The 18,236-nt window shown below is 40.9% G+C and overlaps 1 protein-coding gene across 1 annotated transcript in view; it reads left to right on the forward strand.

The window, feature by feature from the left end:
• Positions 1-18,236, forward strand: part of DDX10 (DEAD-box helicase 10) — a 192,203-nt gene that overhangs the window by 131,311 nt on the left and 42,656 nt on the right. The window lies entirely within an intron of this gene.

The following is an 18,236-nucleotide window of genomic DNA, read 5'->3' on the forward strand; positions in this document are numbered from 1 at the left end:
ATGCGTGTCATTTCTCACACTGCATCTCCTTATGCTACACATGAATAGTTATAGTTCTTGGCAGTTAGCAAATATCTTACTCCCTTAAGAAAATCGATAATGTTCTTTGTTCAATTTTTGCAAGCTGGCTGTGTGCTGGGAGGCTTAAGTATAGGAAGATGCTTCATTCTGTAGTTCTGAAGTGGAAAGTAATTACAGTTTAAGATGAAAAGCCTAGTTATACTAAGTATTAAGTATGATTCTGTCTTCAGAGATGGCAAGCTATGAAAGCTGTTGGCATCGTGACTCCCCAATCAAGCAATAGAAGTTTTCTGCATGTAATTGAATATATAGAGTTGCCTACTTTTTAATGTATCGAGCAAGCATTTTTAGGAAAATTATGGAATGAATGATTAACAAACATCTTAATATAGGGAGATACAGGGAGAAAACATTGATCAGGCTTTATCACATTCATAAATGCTGCTTGTTAGTTCTGGCTCTTTTTAAGGAATTAAAAAAACCACCCAATGTCTTGTTATTCAGCAGCTGGAGAAATAAACCCATTCCTTTCAAAAGGATCTGCTTGCTGTTGTACTTCTATCCTATTCTTTGCCAAGCAAATGTATATCTTTTCCTGTTGGAAAATGAATGAAGTTGATCTCTATTGAGGAATGATATACCCATGTGTGGGGTGTGGCCCCCATGGGTACAGTACAAGTTAAACGCAGAGCCTCATCCCCAAAACCACGTAAGATAAAACTGCAATCTGATGTACCTCCGCCTCTCTTCTGTGCAGTGCTTGCACTTAGAAAGCTGACTTACTGGCCCTGGTCTAGTGTGAAATTGGCATATGCTTTCTGAGAGTACCAACTGTGCAAACTGCTATTACTTTGACTTAATTTTATTCCTGAAGTGCTTAGCTCACTCTCTGCAAGAAGGTGCAAGCCTCAGGAGCTGACATGTCTCCTTGATGAAAACTGTTGGGCTTTTTGTCTTGTTCAGAGGCTATTTTTGCCAGTACCACATGCAGCTGAGTCCTGTCATTTTCAGTGGGGCTCATTTCAGGGAAGATGCTTCCATTGGGAAAGTCTGCCAGCTTGGAGCTGGGCCGTTCACGCCTGGAAGTGGTAGGGAGCTGTAGACGGCAGATAAAGGTGGCAGTTTCCGTCTGCTAGGTGTCTGAGGAATTAATTAAGAACACTCCCTGCTTCACAGAATGTTAGAGATGAAGCCACAGTAGCTGAAGTTCTCCATAGTGTGTGTGGGGTATGACTCAAGCAGCTCCTAGGAGACACCTGGGAAAAAGGAGGAAACAGTAAACACAGAAACTATTGAAACGGAAACTAGTTTAGAAAATACATGCTGCCTAAATCAGGAGTTCAAAAACATTTGCATTTTCACTGTTGGCTTCAGAATGTGGCTTGTGACTCACTTACTCAGCCATAAACAACTCCTTCGGCAATTAATAGCGCTTTCTTAAGAGAGAAGGCAATAAGGAGAACCAAAAAAGCAGGAAAGGTATTTTTAGCTGTATTAATGCAGTCTAACAGCTGGAGAAAAGGGCTCGATCAACAATTATGAGCTGCCAGTCACTTCAAAGCAGCTGTGGTCATAATTTGGTGTTCCACATCTACCCATTTGATTCCCCTTTTTTGTTTTACTAACTGGATCTCTCTCACATTGTTAACTCCTTGGGTTACAGAGTATTACTTATTATCTTTCACTAGTATGTACCCCACTGGGTCTGACATGACCAAAATGGCGATTTACTTTCCCATTCTAAATATTAAATAATAATTCATCAATTATGACATTTACATCTCTGCTTCAGTATAATTTCCATTGTCCTGTTGTTGTTTGTGCCCTGTTACTGACTGGATGGGCCTGGCATGTTATTCTTAACGTATGCTGTTTACTTCCAAAATGAAAAGGGAATTTATTTGGAACTAAAACTTTGATTTACATTTTATTTATTTTTGCCCTTTAAACCATACACTTGTGGGTTTTAATCTTAGCCTTAATTTAATCTTAGATTCTTGGATTGTGATATTCTTTAGTTTTAGGATTTTTCTGTCCTGTACACGTTCATCCCTTTCCTGTGCCAGGAATCTTGACTTCTTGATGTTTTTCATTTACTCTACCTAATTTTTTTTTACTTGTAGCCTATTGTTTTGTGGAGGAGGGGGAGTATCTCTGTTTTAACTTGATTTTTTTTCCCCCCTTCTTTCATTTCAAAGTCTTAATGCTTTGCATGAGCCCAGTTTTTTGTCTGTGTGCCAACAAAAAGGAAAGATCACAGGAGAGATGGGCCTCCTGCTTTTTCTCCTGCCACAGGAGCAATTGCAGGGAAGGTTTCGCTCAGCCTTCACTGCGCTGGTGTGGGGCAGGCTCGCTGCAACTGGAATTGAACAACCAAATTGTGGCAGGCTCTGCTGAATGTGCTTGAGCAGGGGATTGGATGAGTAGGTAGCTGCAGTGTTATTGACTCCATCTTGGATAAAGTCCCATGCAGTAAATAACTGGGTAAGAAGTGAAGGCTCTTAACGGATGCTTTGGAGAAAGTATTTCTTGGAATTTATGACCATTAATTAAATTTGAGTGCAAAAGGCTGTGAAAACAGATAAAAGTCTTTTTTTCTCTTCCTATTGAAGAAAATCTGGAAACTTAGGAAGGATTTTTTTTTTTATCATCAGATAATTAATTGTCTCCCAGTTTAGGAGAAGTTGATGAGATACAAATGCAGTGTTGTAAGGTGAAGAAATTTTGTCCTCACTTACCTCATCTTACTCTGCTGTGCCTGGAAACGTTTTGATAACAGCAGTGGTAATGCACCTGGGCTGATAAAATGGCAGACCTTAAGTTCTCAAACAGATGATACTGTTCACTTGAAGATGTTGTAGAAAAAATTAGACAATTGCATTGTCTTTTGACCAGGAAATAAAGTGCAGAAGCAGCAGCAACATGGAAAGCTGCTCAGGGGCAGTAGCTGGGTGTTACTTCGTGAAGCCAGCCACTGGCCTCAAGCAGGACATCCCTGTGCCGTGCAGTGCTCTGCTCCTGACTTTGCTCTTTTACTTCTAGTAATCTATCACTTACTGATTTCTTAGTATACATCAAGAACTTCTATTTTAGGTTTCAACCAGTATTTAAAGGTCCTTGCTCTGCAAGCAACTGTTAGCTGCAATGAAGCTAAACAGGACTGTATTTCTCCTTTAGTGAGTTTAGTGTTTTGCTATCCTGATGCCTTCGAGCAGTTTTGATGTGTTAAGATTATGAAGCGAGGAAAGTTTTTTGTAGAAAAGGCATTTTCCTGGAGAAGCTGGACAGGTCTGTGTGTCAGGGTAGGGGAGCAGAGCAGGAGTCGGGAGAAGGTGCTGTTTCCTTCCTCAACACTGATGTGCTTTGTGATCCTCAGCTATCAGCTCTCAACATCATGCAAGAAATGGTAACTAGCCCCTAAAAGAAGGCATCAGTATCTGCTAGAAGTAGTTCAGACAACATCTGTAAGCAGTGCCAGGAGGTAAAACTTGCTCAGCCATGACAGTTGGATGCATCAATCCAGCCATGGGCAATCCTATAGCAGTGACACCATGCTGGTGTCCAAGGCAGAACAGAAAAAACAGGTCTGACTAGCAGACCAGAGGCTGCTTACCCAAGATCCCTAAGAAAAATGTAGCCTGGTGAAAACCTAGGGAAATCCAACTTGAACACGTAGTCCTTAGTGAGAGGGGGTTTCTGTTTTAGAAAGGAATGACGAGGGCAAATTGATGGAATAAAGTTGAGGATAGAGATTGTTATCAGGCTGTAAAACTGATCTCTTCTGAGAGAGAGCCAAGCACTCAGTTGTCAGAAGTGCTTTTTCATAGGAGTGAATTCTTGCTAAGTAATTGTAGAGCATTAAAAGATCAACAGCAACGGCAGGATAATATGCATGCTTTGGCTTTTCTCATGTCCTCTTTTTCTCCCCTGCTCTTTCTCTCCAACATATTTTGCTATTCCAGAGGAATTAGTACTTGTGTATAAGATTTTACATATTTTACAAAATACATACTTGATACACTTTATAAACATAATTTAAGATTTTCATGGAATCACAATGAAGTAAGGAATCTTTCTACACTGTTATGAAGGGATTTCTGTGAGCATGTATCTACAAAATACACCAGGGTGAGCAGGAAGCACATACTTAAAGATATGGCAGATTCAGGCATTGATACCTGATATCCTGTCACTGCAGGTATAATCCTCAGTATAGCATTCTGTTTTTGCACCTTGTTGCATGCTCTGTTGAGTTTTAACCAGAAAAATACTTAAAACGAAAACGATCATTTTCTTTTAATCTCCAGTACCCGCCAGGGCATTGGAGATACACTTGTTGAATGTAGCTCAAGAAATCTTTGCACCATGTGGCAAAATTTAAACAAGAAAGGGACAGGCTCTTATCTCTTGGGTAGCTGTTGCTAATAATCCGCTGGGAGAAATAGAATCTTTAAAATATTGTGAAAATTCTGCATCCACTGTGTATCATTTCTGTGATTACCGGAACTGACTTCTGTTACCTGACAGCTCTGTTTCTGCCTTGAATTTCCTTTTCCTTGAGATCTAGGCCACAGCCTGGTGATTAGGCTGGAGGGTCTAGATTTGGTGTAGGTGTGAACAGTAATTTCAGTGTGGAAAGACGTTTACAGGAGTGGAGGAGGAATTTGGTCTGTGCTCCTGTGAATACAGGTTTCCAAATCCCTTTGATCAGTTTGTCACTAAGTGTTTTTGGGAAAGTCTCAGGGGATACCATGCATACCGATGGTTAATGGTGAAGGTGCTTTGGTTCTGGATCTCATCTCATGACCCTCCCATGGATGGTTTTGAAGAGCCATTGCTTTAGCTTCCTGCAGTTTCTGGAGCTGGAGCACAGTTTCAGGGCTAGATCCTTCTGGTGGTCTGGCGGATGTAGAGATTGTAGAGTTTATTTTGTTCATAGAAGACCTAAGGAGAGGGTTATGTTGTCCTGATGCAGTCTCAGGGTAGGCTACAACTTGTCACTGCTATTTGATAGTTGTAAAGGAATTGAAGTTTTCATTGTCAGTAATTATTCTTGAATCTGCAAACCACAAACAACAAAAAAAAAAAATGAAGCAATGATACTTCTGTTCAGCTACAAAATCTTCCGGTATCTTTTGTGTGTGGAGCTTATAACTGAAATTATCATGTGAATTAGATCCCTTTTATTAAGTCAAACTTCTTACTTAAAACAATGTAATTAACCTTAGTTTAGAAGTAACTCTGGTCTGTTAGCTCTTGTGTTCTGTACGTATACCAAAAAAGTGTAAGTAGCTTTATTTATTTATTACAAGTTTGTGTTTGTATTGTTTTGAATTTCCTTGAGAAGCTCTCTGGGTAACCAAAGCAATTTGGAATATCAACATTTTAACCTACTAATTAGCAATTTCAAACAGATTTGTAAAGGCAGAATCACTATTTCAAGTTCAGGTTGTTAAATGGATGGCGTGGTTTAACCCCAGCCAGTAACCAAGCCCCGCACAGCTGCTTGCTTACTCCCCAGCACAGCAGAATGGGGGAGAGAATCAGAAGAAAACTCATTGAGATAAAGGTTGAGATAAAGACAGTTTAACAGGTAAAGCAAAAGCCACACATGCAAGCAAAGTAAGACAGTTAATTCACTCACCACTTCCCATCAGCAGGCCGGTGCTCAGCCATCCCCAGGAAAGCAGGGCTCCGTCACACATTAATGGTTACTTGGGAAGACCCATGCCATCACTACAAACATCCCCTCCTTCCTTCTCATTCCCCCAGCTTTATACGCTGAGCATGACATCATATGGTATGGAACATCCCTGTGGTCGGTTGGGGTCAGCTGTCCCAGCTGTGTCACCTCCCAGCTCCCTGTGCCCCCCGAGCCCACTGGTGGGGTGCGGTGAGAGGCAGAGAAAGGCCTTGGCTCTGTGCAAGCGCTGCTCAGCAGTAACAAAGACATCCCTGTATTATCAAGACTATTCTCATACTAAATCCAAAACACATATTATACCAGCTGCTGTGAAGAAGATTAACTCTATCCCAGCCAAAACTAGGACAATGGAAAATAAATTGCTGAATCTGAAATACTTGTATTCTAAAATATTTTTAAAATCAATGGTCTAAAATACATAAGTTAATATTTGAAAATGGCCTGTATGGAAATGCTACCTGTATTTTGCTGTTTAAGAATAACATGTTGATGCTTCCAGTTAATATAAAACTTAAATTGCTTAAAGTACAGCTCTGATAAGTCCTTCCGTTCTTGTAATTAAGAATACGTTTGATTAAACGAATATTTCTGTCATAACCCTGAACATGTAACGTGGAAGGATTCTGATGGATTGATTTGCCCATTATGCACGCTTCTGTGAACCTTTTCATTGCAGCCACCAGCTCACTGAGGATTTGAAACACATTTATCAGATTGACAATTTAAACTAATTGGCCATAGCCATAGCAATTGAATTTTGTGCGTATAATATTCACAACTGTTATTTTTAATCATATGTAGTATGTAATGGCAGTCTGCTTCTCTACATGAAATCACTGAGGTGATTTCTTCATAGTCCTGACAGAAGCATAGATTAGGGGGGCTGTGGACCTTGCACATGCCCTCTTATCCTCTGAATGTCTGCTGGGATGAAGTGGATGCACAGTAGGTCAACACAAATGCATCTTCGTTACGGTGTCTGGCATACCTATACCCTATGATTTGTTTTGTCATTGCTTTCAAATTTATGATAGAGAGGAAGCTTCTTTTTTCTTTAAACTTTTGTTGTTTTTCTTATTTTGGGGGGGGTCAGTTCCAAGGGAGCTGCAAGAAACCAGACAAGAACTCTTATGTTTGCACTTTGCAATGCACAAATATTCGAGGGCAAAGAGATTCCCACCTAAGCTGCAGATTTCCATTTCAGCATTGATTGACTATTTTCATGTGAAGGGTATAGCACCATGTTCTGTAAACTTAGATGGGGAAGAAGAGAGCACTGGGACTTTGCTTTGTAATTGCTGTCCGTCAATAAGTAAAATTTTGTTTTGGAAACAATTTAAAGATAACTAGCCACTTTAATGTGGTTTGGAATTTATATGTAAACTAGTAGCATCTTTTTCTTCTTGTCTTCCAAGATTTCTTGTTCAGTTTCGTCACTGATTTGATGCCCTCCTCAGTAGAACGCAAATGATCGCTTAGGCCCTGCCTGACTCTGGCCAAGGAATAAATGGTGATGGACAGTGCTGGAGCAGCACATCCACCAAAAGAAAAAGAGAAGGGGGTAAAAAAAAAAAAAAAGCTGTTCTACAGTACTATAAACTACCCTTTAGGCATTTTCATCTTGGTAAACAGACCACTATATGAGTTAGTTATAATGATACTTCACTTGTTAATCTGCTCTATGCTACTAGTTAGTAGTGTCTAGTAACCAATATTTGAAATTTCTCTTCCTCTAAACCACAAAATTTAAAGCTGTTACACCAAGTTCATTTGCTGTGTTCCATGTATGTTTTGAGCAGCAGATCAAGTTGTTTATTAGTGTGGCATACTTGTTCTCCTTTCCTTGTCACAGCCCTTTGGTGCCTTAACCAACACAGTACAGTAGAATTGCCTGGCACTGAACTTTTGGAGATCTTAACTCTCTTTCCTATCTCTACCCTTAATCCTGAAGATGTGAGAAACCCCAGAGAATCCAGAAGTAATGATCTGAGGCTTGCAGCAGCTTTCACACAAAGTTTTTATTTAAGAAGTGAAAATTCTTTCTGGATCGGTAGGTCTTTCTCTGTTCTGTTGTGAAAAGCATGTGTATTCATGTGCCTGAATTCTGTCTGTATAAATATTATGCAGGTGGTTGCATTTCACAAGTAAGCTGTATCCTTACTTCCTTATGTGTTTGAAACTTTCTTAGATTGTAGACTTCAGATGCAGGGACTCTCATATCTCAGGTATGAGCTTCTTAAGAATGAGTTAATTGGCTGATGAGAAGGGGTAGTCTTTCAGACGTGTTGTGATGATGCTGACATCCTGATGCAGTAAGGAATCATAGTTTTAAATCAAGCAGCTTTGTTTTCTCAGCATCCCCCCTGTTTATATTCTTGGAATGTGTTGCTTGCAGTATTGTACATAGTCTGCTATAACTAATTTCAGCAGTCGTAATTGCTACTAGTGATGAAAATTAATTTGTGCAATCAGAAAAGCATTATCTGCATTCTGACTGATAATGCTGCATCCCCAATGTTTAAAAATTCTTCTGACAGCTGGTTTTTTTTTTCAGAATATGCTGGGGTCATGCAGTCACCAAGATTCCAGCTGCTTTATGCTGAATCTTACATGAGCGTTAAAAGAAAAGGAAAAAGCTCTTAATGGCTCTCTCAGTATATATTTTTTTCCAGACAGTTTTTAAAGATTTAGTGTTTTGTCAGAGTCCTGCTTTGCCAGGTGTACTAGATCAGCAGTGTAGTATCCCATGTTTTACCACTGTGCAGTGTTTGTAACAGGTTTTCTGTTCTTTAACACTGTCAGCTGCATTGATAAACCAAACAGTTTGTTATTAGGAAATGCCAAACTAGTAACTAACACGTATGGTTATTTAAAAGACTGCATGGGTAGTCTGGTAGGCCTCATAGTTCCCCCAGATGGAGCACTACCTTCTGTCTGGAGGAGTCTGTTAGGACCTGTGTCTTCCTGTGTTGGCTCCAGGCCTCCCTCAAGTTTTCTTTTCCTTAAGGCAATGCACAATATTGGTTTTCTATTTTCCCTCCATTTAATGTTTCCTTTCCTTCTTGGTTCCCCTCTCCCCTCTGGTCTTCTGTGACATTTTTTGAGGATTTCTGGGTTTCTTATTTCTTGCTGTTTCCTCATCCCCTTTTCTGTCTCTTCTGAAGGAGCTAAAGTCAAGCTTCTACTGCATCTATTTGGTTACTTTCTGCCTTGTAGAAAGTAAGAGCAGAAGCAATGGGGAGCAGCAGGAAGAAAGGCAATAGCATCATCTGGGAGCAAAGCCTTAGGAAATCTGCTTAGTGTTGTTAGAGAGAAGTTCTGTGTGTGTTTATTTTGTTTTGTTCTTTCTGTACTGTCTCATATTTTCCTGACATTCCTTCAGATAAATACATACTGGTTATATTTTGCTGGGCAGGGCAATTCCAGTACTGCTGGATAAATGTTGATTTTTTTATTTTTTTTTTTCTTTTTAATCTTCTTTGGAGTCCCACCATTCCTTCATTGCAGAAAAACCTGGAAGAGGTTCAGTCTCTATTACTCCTTGCACACATTTATCTTCCAACAAGAAACCTTTTACTAAAAGAGCAGCAGTAAGGGTTCAAAGCTAATTACTTGTAAGCTAAGTAACGCCGGAATTAAAGTTGGCAGTGCTTGTCCCTTGCTGTATAAATATATGCAGATCAGGAGAGATGACTGTTTCTCCCTGTCTCCTCGCTTGCACTTCCAGCTGAGCCAGATCCTCAACTTGGAGTTTGCTTAGTGTGTAGTAAGGGGGTGGAGGAGACTGTACATTTTCCAGCTATTCAGTGTTTTGATTTCCTTAGGGTGTAAGTGCCATCTGTTAGAGAAATGGATTAAAAATCCTTTGACAAACAACACGTACACCTGAACTGTGAGCTGGGACTGTTGCTAACAACCTTATAATATTTCTAGCATTTACTGATTTTTTGATTATTTTTTTCCCAAAAAACTTTTGTGTCTTTTGACTGTATTTCCCAGACTACTCAGGTTTCATTCTTTGCTAACATGTATTTTGCAAAACAGAGTAGGATCCAGGAAATCAGAGTTCTTTTCTGGACTAGAAATTATAAGTAAATTGTCTTTTAAGCTATGCTAGAAACTACCATGGACTCACATGATGCCTGGTTTCTTTGTTGTTTTTTTAATTTTTTTTTTGTTGTTTTGCTTTGTTTGTTTTTTAGTTTTTGCTGGGAGGTGTAAATCCAGGGAGACTCTGTGTAGTTGTGGAACTACATGCTGATCTGGTCCCCCTCAGCTTAGAAAGGATGTAGTAGAAAGCAGTCTAGAAGACATGAGGAAAAAAATCAAAAACCTCTTACGTTAATAGAGAAAGAAGACAAGTGAAGGGAGATACTTCAGTCAGTTAGGAAATATCTTGGTAAGAAAGTACAGCTCTTTATTCTTCATGGGGAAAAGTCCCCTAAGTACAATTCCTTCTGAAATTGTCATGCTGTGCAGCATAAACTTACACTGTGGATTTCGCCCAATGAAAGAATTGAGCTCAGTTTCCTCCCTACCCCACCACCTCCTCCTGTGCAGATGCAATTAAAAACTGGCAGAATGTGTGTGTGAAGGGGGACACAGAGAACATGGAGCAGTAGCGTGTTGTTCCTAAAGCTTATGCTTAAATGTAAGAGCTGCTAGTTGAAACCCGTGAAGGGTTGGTTTACAAATGCTTTGTTTGTGAAACGTTAGAGGTTGGGCGGCTTAACTTGGTTCTTTATCATTAGGCAGTGCAGTTAACTGTATTGTAACAGCTGAGAACTGTGACTTGTATATGAGTTAATGTGCAGTTAGAATGACTGTGCACATGCGGAACTCTACACACAGGTCTTGCAAAAGTATTTTGTGGCATTCCTACCCGTTTTCTTCATGGTGCCTGAAGAAGAAAAGCTATCCAAGTAGTGCATAAAGACCATCCTTTACTCATCCACTAAAAAACTTACTGATCCTAGATCATTGATCATTTGTTATACTTTGGATATTTTTCTCTTTTTTTGTTGTTGTGAAGTGCTTGATTTATGTCTTTCTGCTATGAAAAGCAATTCCTTATAAAATGATCCAGAAAACTATCAGGAGAAAGTGTGCATTTTCAAATAGAAAATCTTTGCTCTATTCCTTCTTTATTTAGCTTAACTGTTTAGATCCCCCAGACTGTGCTCAAATCATCTTCATCTGGGTCAGTTGGCTTAATAACAGTAGTTTGTTACACAGTACCCAATTTTAAATAATCTTCTTCATAGTGTGTGGTGCACCCAGAGATCTAGGAATAGGTTTGCTTTGTGGTAACTCCAGATGCCTAGTTGTTATTGGTGATTTCCATTTCATAGGTAACAGCTTGCCTTGTTCTTTGCGTGGTATTTGCCTGTAGTCTCATTTCATAGAATCATAGAATGGTTTGGGTTGGAAGAGACCTTAAAGATCACCTAGTCCCACCCCCCTGCCATGGGCAGGGACACCTCCCACTAGACCAGGTTGCTCACAGCCCCATCCAGCCTGGCCTTGAGCACTGCCAGGGATGGGGCAGCCACAGCTGCTCTGGGCAACCTGTGCCAGTGCCTCACCACCCTCACGGTAAAGAATTTCTGCCTTGTATCTCATCTAAATCTACCCTTTTTTTCAGTTTAAAGCCATTGCCCCTTGTCCTATCGCTACAGGCTATACTAAAAAGTCTGTCCCCGTCTGTCTTATATAAGCCCCCTTTTAAGTATTGAAAGGCTCCTCTAAGGTCCTCCGGGAGCTTTCTCCAGGCTGAACAACCCCAACTCTCTCAGCCTGTCTTCACATGAGAGGTGCTCCATCCCCCTGATCATGGTCCTCTGGACTCACTCTGACAGGCCCATGTCCTTCTTGTGCTGGAGGCCCCAGAGCTGGATGCAGCACTCCAGGAGGGGTCTCAGGAAAGTGGAGCAGAGGGGCAGAATCACCTCCCGTGACCTGCTGGTTACGCTTCTTTTGATGCAGCCCAGGCTCTCTGGGCTGCAAGCTCACAATGTTGGACTATGTTGAGGTTTTTGTTCACTAACACCCCCAACTCCTCCCCCTCAGGGCTGCTCTTAATCCATTCTCTGCCCAGCCTGTGTTGATGCTGGGGGTTGCCCCAACCCAGGTGCAGGACCTTGCACTTGACCTTGTTGAACTTTATGAAGTTTGCACAGGCCCACCTCTCAAGCCTGTCAAGGTCCCTCTGGATGGCATCCCTTCCCTCCAGCATGTCAGCTGCACCATACAGCCTGGTGTCATCAGCAAACTTGCTGAGGGTGCACTTGATCCCAGCGTCCATGTCGCCGACAAAGATGTTAAACAGCACTGGTCACAATACAGATCTGTGAGGAACCGCACCCATCACCAGTCTCCACTTGAACATTGAGCCATTGACCACAGCTCTTTGAGTGTGACCATCCAGCCAGTTCTTTGTCCACAAATTGGTCCATCCATCAAATCCATGTCTCCAGTTTAGAGACAAGGTTGTCGTGCAGGACAGTGTCAAAAGTTTTTCACAAGTCCAGGTAGATCACATCAGTTGCTCTTTCCTCATCCGTCAACACTGTAACCCCATCATAGAAGGATGCCAAATTTGTCAGGCTCAGTTTTTGCCCTCAGTGAATCCATGTTGACCATCACCAGTCACCTCCCTATTTTCCATGTGCCTTAGCATAGTTTCCAGGAGGATCTGATCCGGATCTGTGCACCAGGTGAGACTGACTGGCCAGTAGTTCCCCAGGTTTTCTTTTTCTCTGTTTTTAAAAATGGGGGTTATAGTTCGCCTTTTCTGTTCAGTGGGAACTTCACCAGACTGCCAAGACTTCTCAAATGTGATGGATAGTGGCTTAGCCGCCTCATCCATCAGTTTCCTCAGGACCCGTGGATGCATTTCATCAGATGCCATGGACTTGTGCACCTTCAGGTTCCCTGGATGGTCTTGAACCTGATCTCTTATAGTGAGCAATTTTTCATTCTCCCAGCCCTGCCTTTGCCTTCTGCAAAGACAACTTCCTCTCTTGTGTTTATGCAGTTTCTTCCTTTTTTGGCACTTGATTTTCCCCTTGTCCATTTTAGTGAGGAAGGGAGAAATTCTTGTCTTCCCATGTGAGATTTTCTAAATTACTGCTACAGAATTGAACTGCATCTACAATAATCTCAGCGATTTCTGTTCTCACATTGTTTCACATTTAGAGGAACAACTGGGAAGGGGACCTTGTAGTTACAGGGGTTTGTATTTGTTGAGGGCTTCTCTTGTGCAGAACTTTCCAACCATTGCCTGTGTGATGATAGATATCAAATATAGTCAACTGACCGTTTAGACTAATGAGAAGTCGCCAAGTACCCTTCTGTTTGTGACACGGGAGAAGAAACGGTCCTGTATTGTCAAAAATGGGTTACTGCACTTTGACAGTTCATTGCCACTAATCTTCCTCTTGCTTTGTGGAGAATACTTGTAAGTAGGTGGCATTGCCTTGTAAGCCATTGTGTAAAACAGTTACTACTGATAGAAAGGTAGGTTAACGCGTTTGTCAGAGAGGAGAAAAATCTTGATGAAAAGCTGAAAGAGCATTTCTAATCCTATTTGCCACTTCCTTTTTCCATGTGTAGTTGTATGGATAGCAACGTAGCAGTTCTGTGAAGTACTCCATTAATGTATGATCTTTAGGTTACTGTTGATGTGGTACAGTATTTCAGTATGTTATATAAAAAATTATATTTTCAAATGGTTGTTCATAAGGATGAATTGATTTTAAAAATCAGTCAGCTGCATGTAATAGGATTAGACTTGGTTTATGCAAGTGTGTTGCTCTCCTCTCTTCGTTCTTGTTGGATGATCTGCCAAGCTTTGAAATTTTCAGCAAGAGAAGTGGGTGGACAATGGAAAGTGAATGATGTATTACAATCACAGTCAGCTTATGTTTACATGATTTACCTAAGTGACTATTTGAGCTGAAAGCTGATGAAGATCATCAGGTTGCATTTTAAATGGCAATCTCAGTCCATTTTGTTTGATAATTCATGTGTTGTTAAAAATGTCAAAAGGTATTAGCATTTTTTATTTTCCATCACCTAATATTCTAGTAGGTCACATATCTACAGAAATAGTACTAAGGGTAATTATCAGTGTTCAAGGTATTTACTAACTTAGGCGGTGCATAGGGTTTATGAAAGTCACCCTTCCTAAGCACTTGTGCATCAAAAATCCGTGAATAATAGAAAGGTAACCCACTTCTTTGGTTAATGTTGATTATTCTGATTTAATTTTTAAAATAGTTTATGTGTTCTTGTCATATCTAGTTTAGAAGAAATCTCAAGTTCACTGGTGTTATTTTTCTGGTAAGTGGTTAAGACTTGCCACCATTTCTGTGATGCTACTGGCAAGTTTAGCTGGAAAGAAGTCTAGTTTACCTTGATGAGAAGTTCAAATGCAGTAATTATCCCTGAGCTGATTTGGCCAGTGAGGTGTTAGGCAGGGGTCACGGTCTAAGCACACAGTGACTGAGTGCTGGGAAGCAGGTTTTTCTCAAAGCAGAGGCTGTAGGTGAATCCATCTTTCCTAGGGTGCAATTTGTCAGACTTTGGTCAGAAGATATTTTATACTGCTAGAGCTTAGTTTTTAGCGTCCTGTGCAACAGCAGCAAAAACTGAACAGGTAGATTGATTACATGAATAACACAGATCTGTAGATACTGGTTAGTCTTAGCTGTACCTTATTCTGAGAGCTATTGCCTGCTTCTGTACAGCACCAGAAAACTTGTGCTCAGGGCTTGGAATAGCTATTCTTGTGCTCTGTTACAGCTACAGTGAAAATAGTGTGCACAAAGGCAAAACTATTCCAAGAATTAATTTTTGCTCAGTGCTTTTAAAGAAGAGGTACTAGTGTTAAGTGCCTAGTGCTACTGAAGTGGCTGATTTAGCTTTACTTTCAATTATTCTTTTCTGACTGAAGGGGATGTCCTTTTAGGTGTAAACACATAAGTTTGGGGTTCTTCCCACATGAATTCTGTCCCGTTTGGGGTTTGAACATTTTATTAAATCACTTTGTTTTGGAGTTTCAGTTAGGCTGTCAATCATGTATTCATATCTATTTTGGAAAAATATACAATACTAGGTTGCCAGCTCAAATCTGTTCTTATTCTTTATGGTAAAATATAAGCATGTTACCAATCCATTTGCAGTATCTGAAAATGTTTCCCAGCGTGCTATCTTAAAAGGTTATTTTGTGTATTTTTGCTGTAAGGAACAGTTTTATTTACATATCAGGTTTTCAGTAACATCAAATGCTTCTGTTGTTACTTCTGACCATATTACTGAACAGTTGCCAAATATAAACTTTATGCAAAGGCTCTAGCCATATCTTGGACCCACAAAAAATGTTAGGATGTTGCTGGTCACAATTATGCAGATATTTCACTTCAGTACCTGTTTGCAACATTCCTTCCTGAGCCGTGCTGCTTTGTATGGTGGCAAAATTACTGTGATATTATCAGTATACCCAGAAGTAAAGAGCAGCATAAAGAAGGATGCTATGGCATTAAAGAGGAGAAACAAGTATTGGAAACTGGCTTCACTGAATTGGGAAACTGAAAAAGAGTCTTGTTGAACATTTCAGCACTCGTGTATCCTCCCTTGACTTCTATCAGGGCTTCATTAAAACCTCTATCTTGTGGGTATGACGTTGAAGGGCTCTATAAGAGCACCTTGCTGCCATGATAACTAGCATCATAAAAACAAAACCTAAAGTTTACTTATGTATAAGTAAAATAATATGTTATAGGTGTATTGCAAGGCGTCAACATAAAAGGGGAAAAAAGTCAATTTTTCTTCTGCTGTCTCCCTCCCTGCAAGCCATTGCCAGTTTTGTAGACCTTGGAGAGACTCTAAATGTTATGCCTGTTTCAGCACAACTATCCACAAAGGAATTAGGAAAGCACAACAGCAAAAGTATCAGCAAGTCTAACCAAAATTCAGAGGCTTCACATAGTGGAGGAACTTAAGACTTTACAGTTTGAGACTAGTTTTCTTTACTGTGAGCCTCTGCTTCTGGAAACCCTCACCTGCTGCTCACTGAAGCTGGAAAGATGTAATGGGGAAGTACCCTTCTGAATGTCCTCTCTTGCATGATTTGTCTCTAAATTTCTGGTGTGGTTGCTATCACAGGGCCGTTGGCTTGGCTTAGGATGACTCTTTCCATGCAGTCATTTTGTGCAGAAGTAAATCCTTACACTGCCTTTCTCTTCTCACTCCTCTATCACTGATACCCAGAAATCCTCTTTGTAGGTTGACTGTGTCAATTGGTTTGAGCTGAACAACCCCCCACCCAGTTAGGCTGCATTTGCTGTCGCTGTGCGGGATTCGCATAAATATTTGCATAGAGTTTATGCTTTGTTTATTATATCTTTTACTACTTTTCTCCTCTCCTTTTTCTCCATGGATGTTACTTTTATCTGCTAGGCTTCTGAAATTATCTTTTGTCCTGTTTCACTTTCTTCTGCAGATTCTTGAATTTTTTGGTGGCTGTTCCTGTCTTGTTCACTGGTCCCGTCAGGTTCACTTGGTCACTGTTTTGCATCTTAATGGACATTGTTAGTTAATTCCTGAGAAGTATCCAGGGCATACTTTTAAGTGTTGGTCACATGTGATGCACACATCAGACTGGATCTGTTTATTTTCATGTGTGCTTCTCCCTTTGCTCTGTCAGATTTATTAGATGTCTTCATATTTACTAGTGAAGCGTTTTCTTGTTGCTGGTGCTGATTTTCCTTTCATCAGAGCTCTGTGTATTAATTCTCACAGTTTGGGGAACAAGTGTTGCAGATCCCAGCAGAGTCAGAGGGCTGTGGTGTGACTGGAGTCACGGAGCCCTGGCCAGACAGTGTGTGGAGGGTGGCAGGCAGAAGAGGATGAGTAGCACTCTATGGTTAGGAGCTTCTTGACAGCACATGCTCACAAACATCACGCCAGACACAAACATCGTAACAAGCAAGGAGCTTCTCAGTGTCTAACAAGGGAGTATATATGAAGTGGAAAGGGGCACAGGTATTGCTTCAGTTCTTGGAGGTGTAGGGGCAAAGAGAGGACAAAAGCCCGCCTGGAGCTGATGTAGTTGACATAGAGGAGGATGTAAAAGTTAAAAGGCTGTAGGTGTGCTAGTAGCAAAAGGAAGCTCAAGGAAAATATGACTGATAGAGAGACTGGCCTAGTGATGGACAATATGGAGACTCAGCTCCTCTTTTTATGGTGTGTTGGAGCAAAAGTATTCTCCCAGACCTCTGGGTGTACAAGTATGATTTGGGAGGAAGAACGAGAGAGCCAGTGATGGGAGTAAAACAGACTGGAGAGTGCTTGGAGAAGTGTAACATTCATGAGAGGTCATGGATGACTGGGAAGAGGCTAGTGTTACACTCCTCCCTAACAAATACAGGAAGAGGATTTGGGGATCTGTTGGCTGAATATATTCATCTAGTCCCTTGAAGATCATGAAGCTTGTCCATTTCCAAACATGTGAAGGACCAGAAGGTAATCAAGAACAGTCAGTATGAATTTACAACAGGCAAACCATGCCTGACAACTTGTTTGCCTTCTGTAATGAATTGACTGTAAAGTGCTCCATGTGGAGAGTAGTCCATGCAATTTACTTTGACTTTAGTAAGACTTTTGGCCCTGTTTCCTGTAGATTTCTCATTTGGAAGCCGTGGAGGTATGGAATGAAAGACCAGTCTGTCTGTGAAGCCCATAAAGTCCAGCAGGAGAAGTGCTTGTGCTGGCTGAGGATTGACTGGCAGTCCTGCTGAAAAGGTGCCAGGTGTTATGGTGAATGCTAAGCTGAATATGAGCCAAGTGTGAATAAGGCAAAATGGGTTACATTGGAAGATGCATGGTTAGCAGAATGAATAAAGTTACTGTCTTGCTTTTCTGCCTCTGGAGCTGTATCCAGAATACTCTGTCCAGTTCTGGGTTCTCCAGGGTGGATGTGGAAAAAGTGGTTAGGGTCCAGTGAAGTCTTCCAAGATGGTCTGGAGTGTAGAGCACATGACCTATAAGGAAAGGGTAAAGGAGCCAGACCCGTTCGGTGTGCTGAAGAGGAGGCTAAGGGACGATCTCATAGCGTGTTTGAAGGGCAGTTACAGAGATGGTGGAGCCAAGCTTTTTTTGCTAGTGGCAAATGATATAAATATGCCAAAAAACTGACTCGAAAGTTTCAGGGTGGATGCTGCAGAAAAACTTGTTTACAGGGAGTGTCATGCTGATGTGAAGTAGATTACTCAGAGAGACTGAATCTCCCTACATGGAGATTTTTCAGACTTAGATGGACAAAGAAAGCCTCAGCAGACCTGATCTAGTGTTTGTGATAGACTACTTTGTGTGGGAAATTGGCCTAGGGATTTCCAAATAGCTCTTTCCACCTACCTTTCCATCTCTTCCCTAAACAGCATACTCAGTTTTGGTTCCTTCCTTCAATCTTTATGCTTCTAGAGTTAGAGCTTGGAGTTTTCAGTCAGTG

Source organism: Falco biarmicus, chromosome 2 (genome assembly GCF_023638135.1).
Source record: "Falco biarmicus isolate bFalBia1 chromosome 2, bFalBia1.pri, whole genome shotgun sequence".
In the NCBI taxonomy this organism is placed as follows: Eukaryota; Metazoa; Chordata; class Aves; order Falconiformes; family Falconidae; genus Falco; species Falco biarmicus.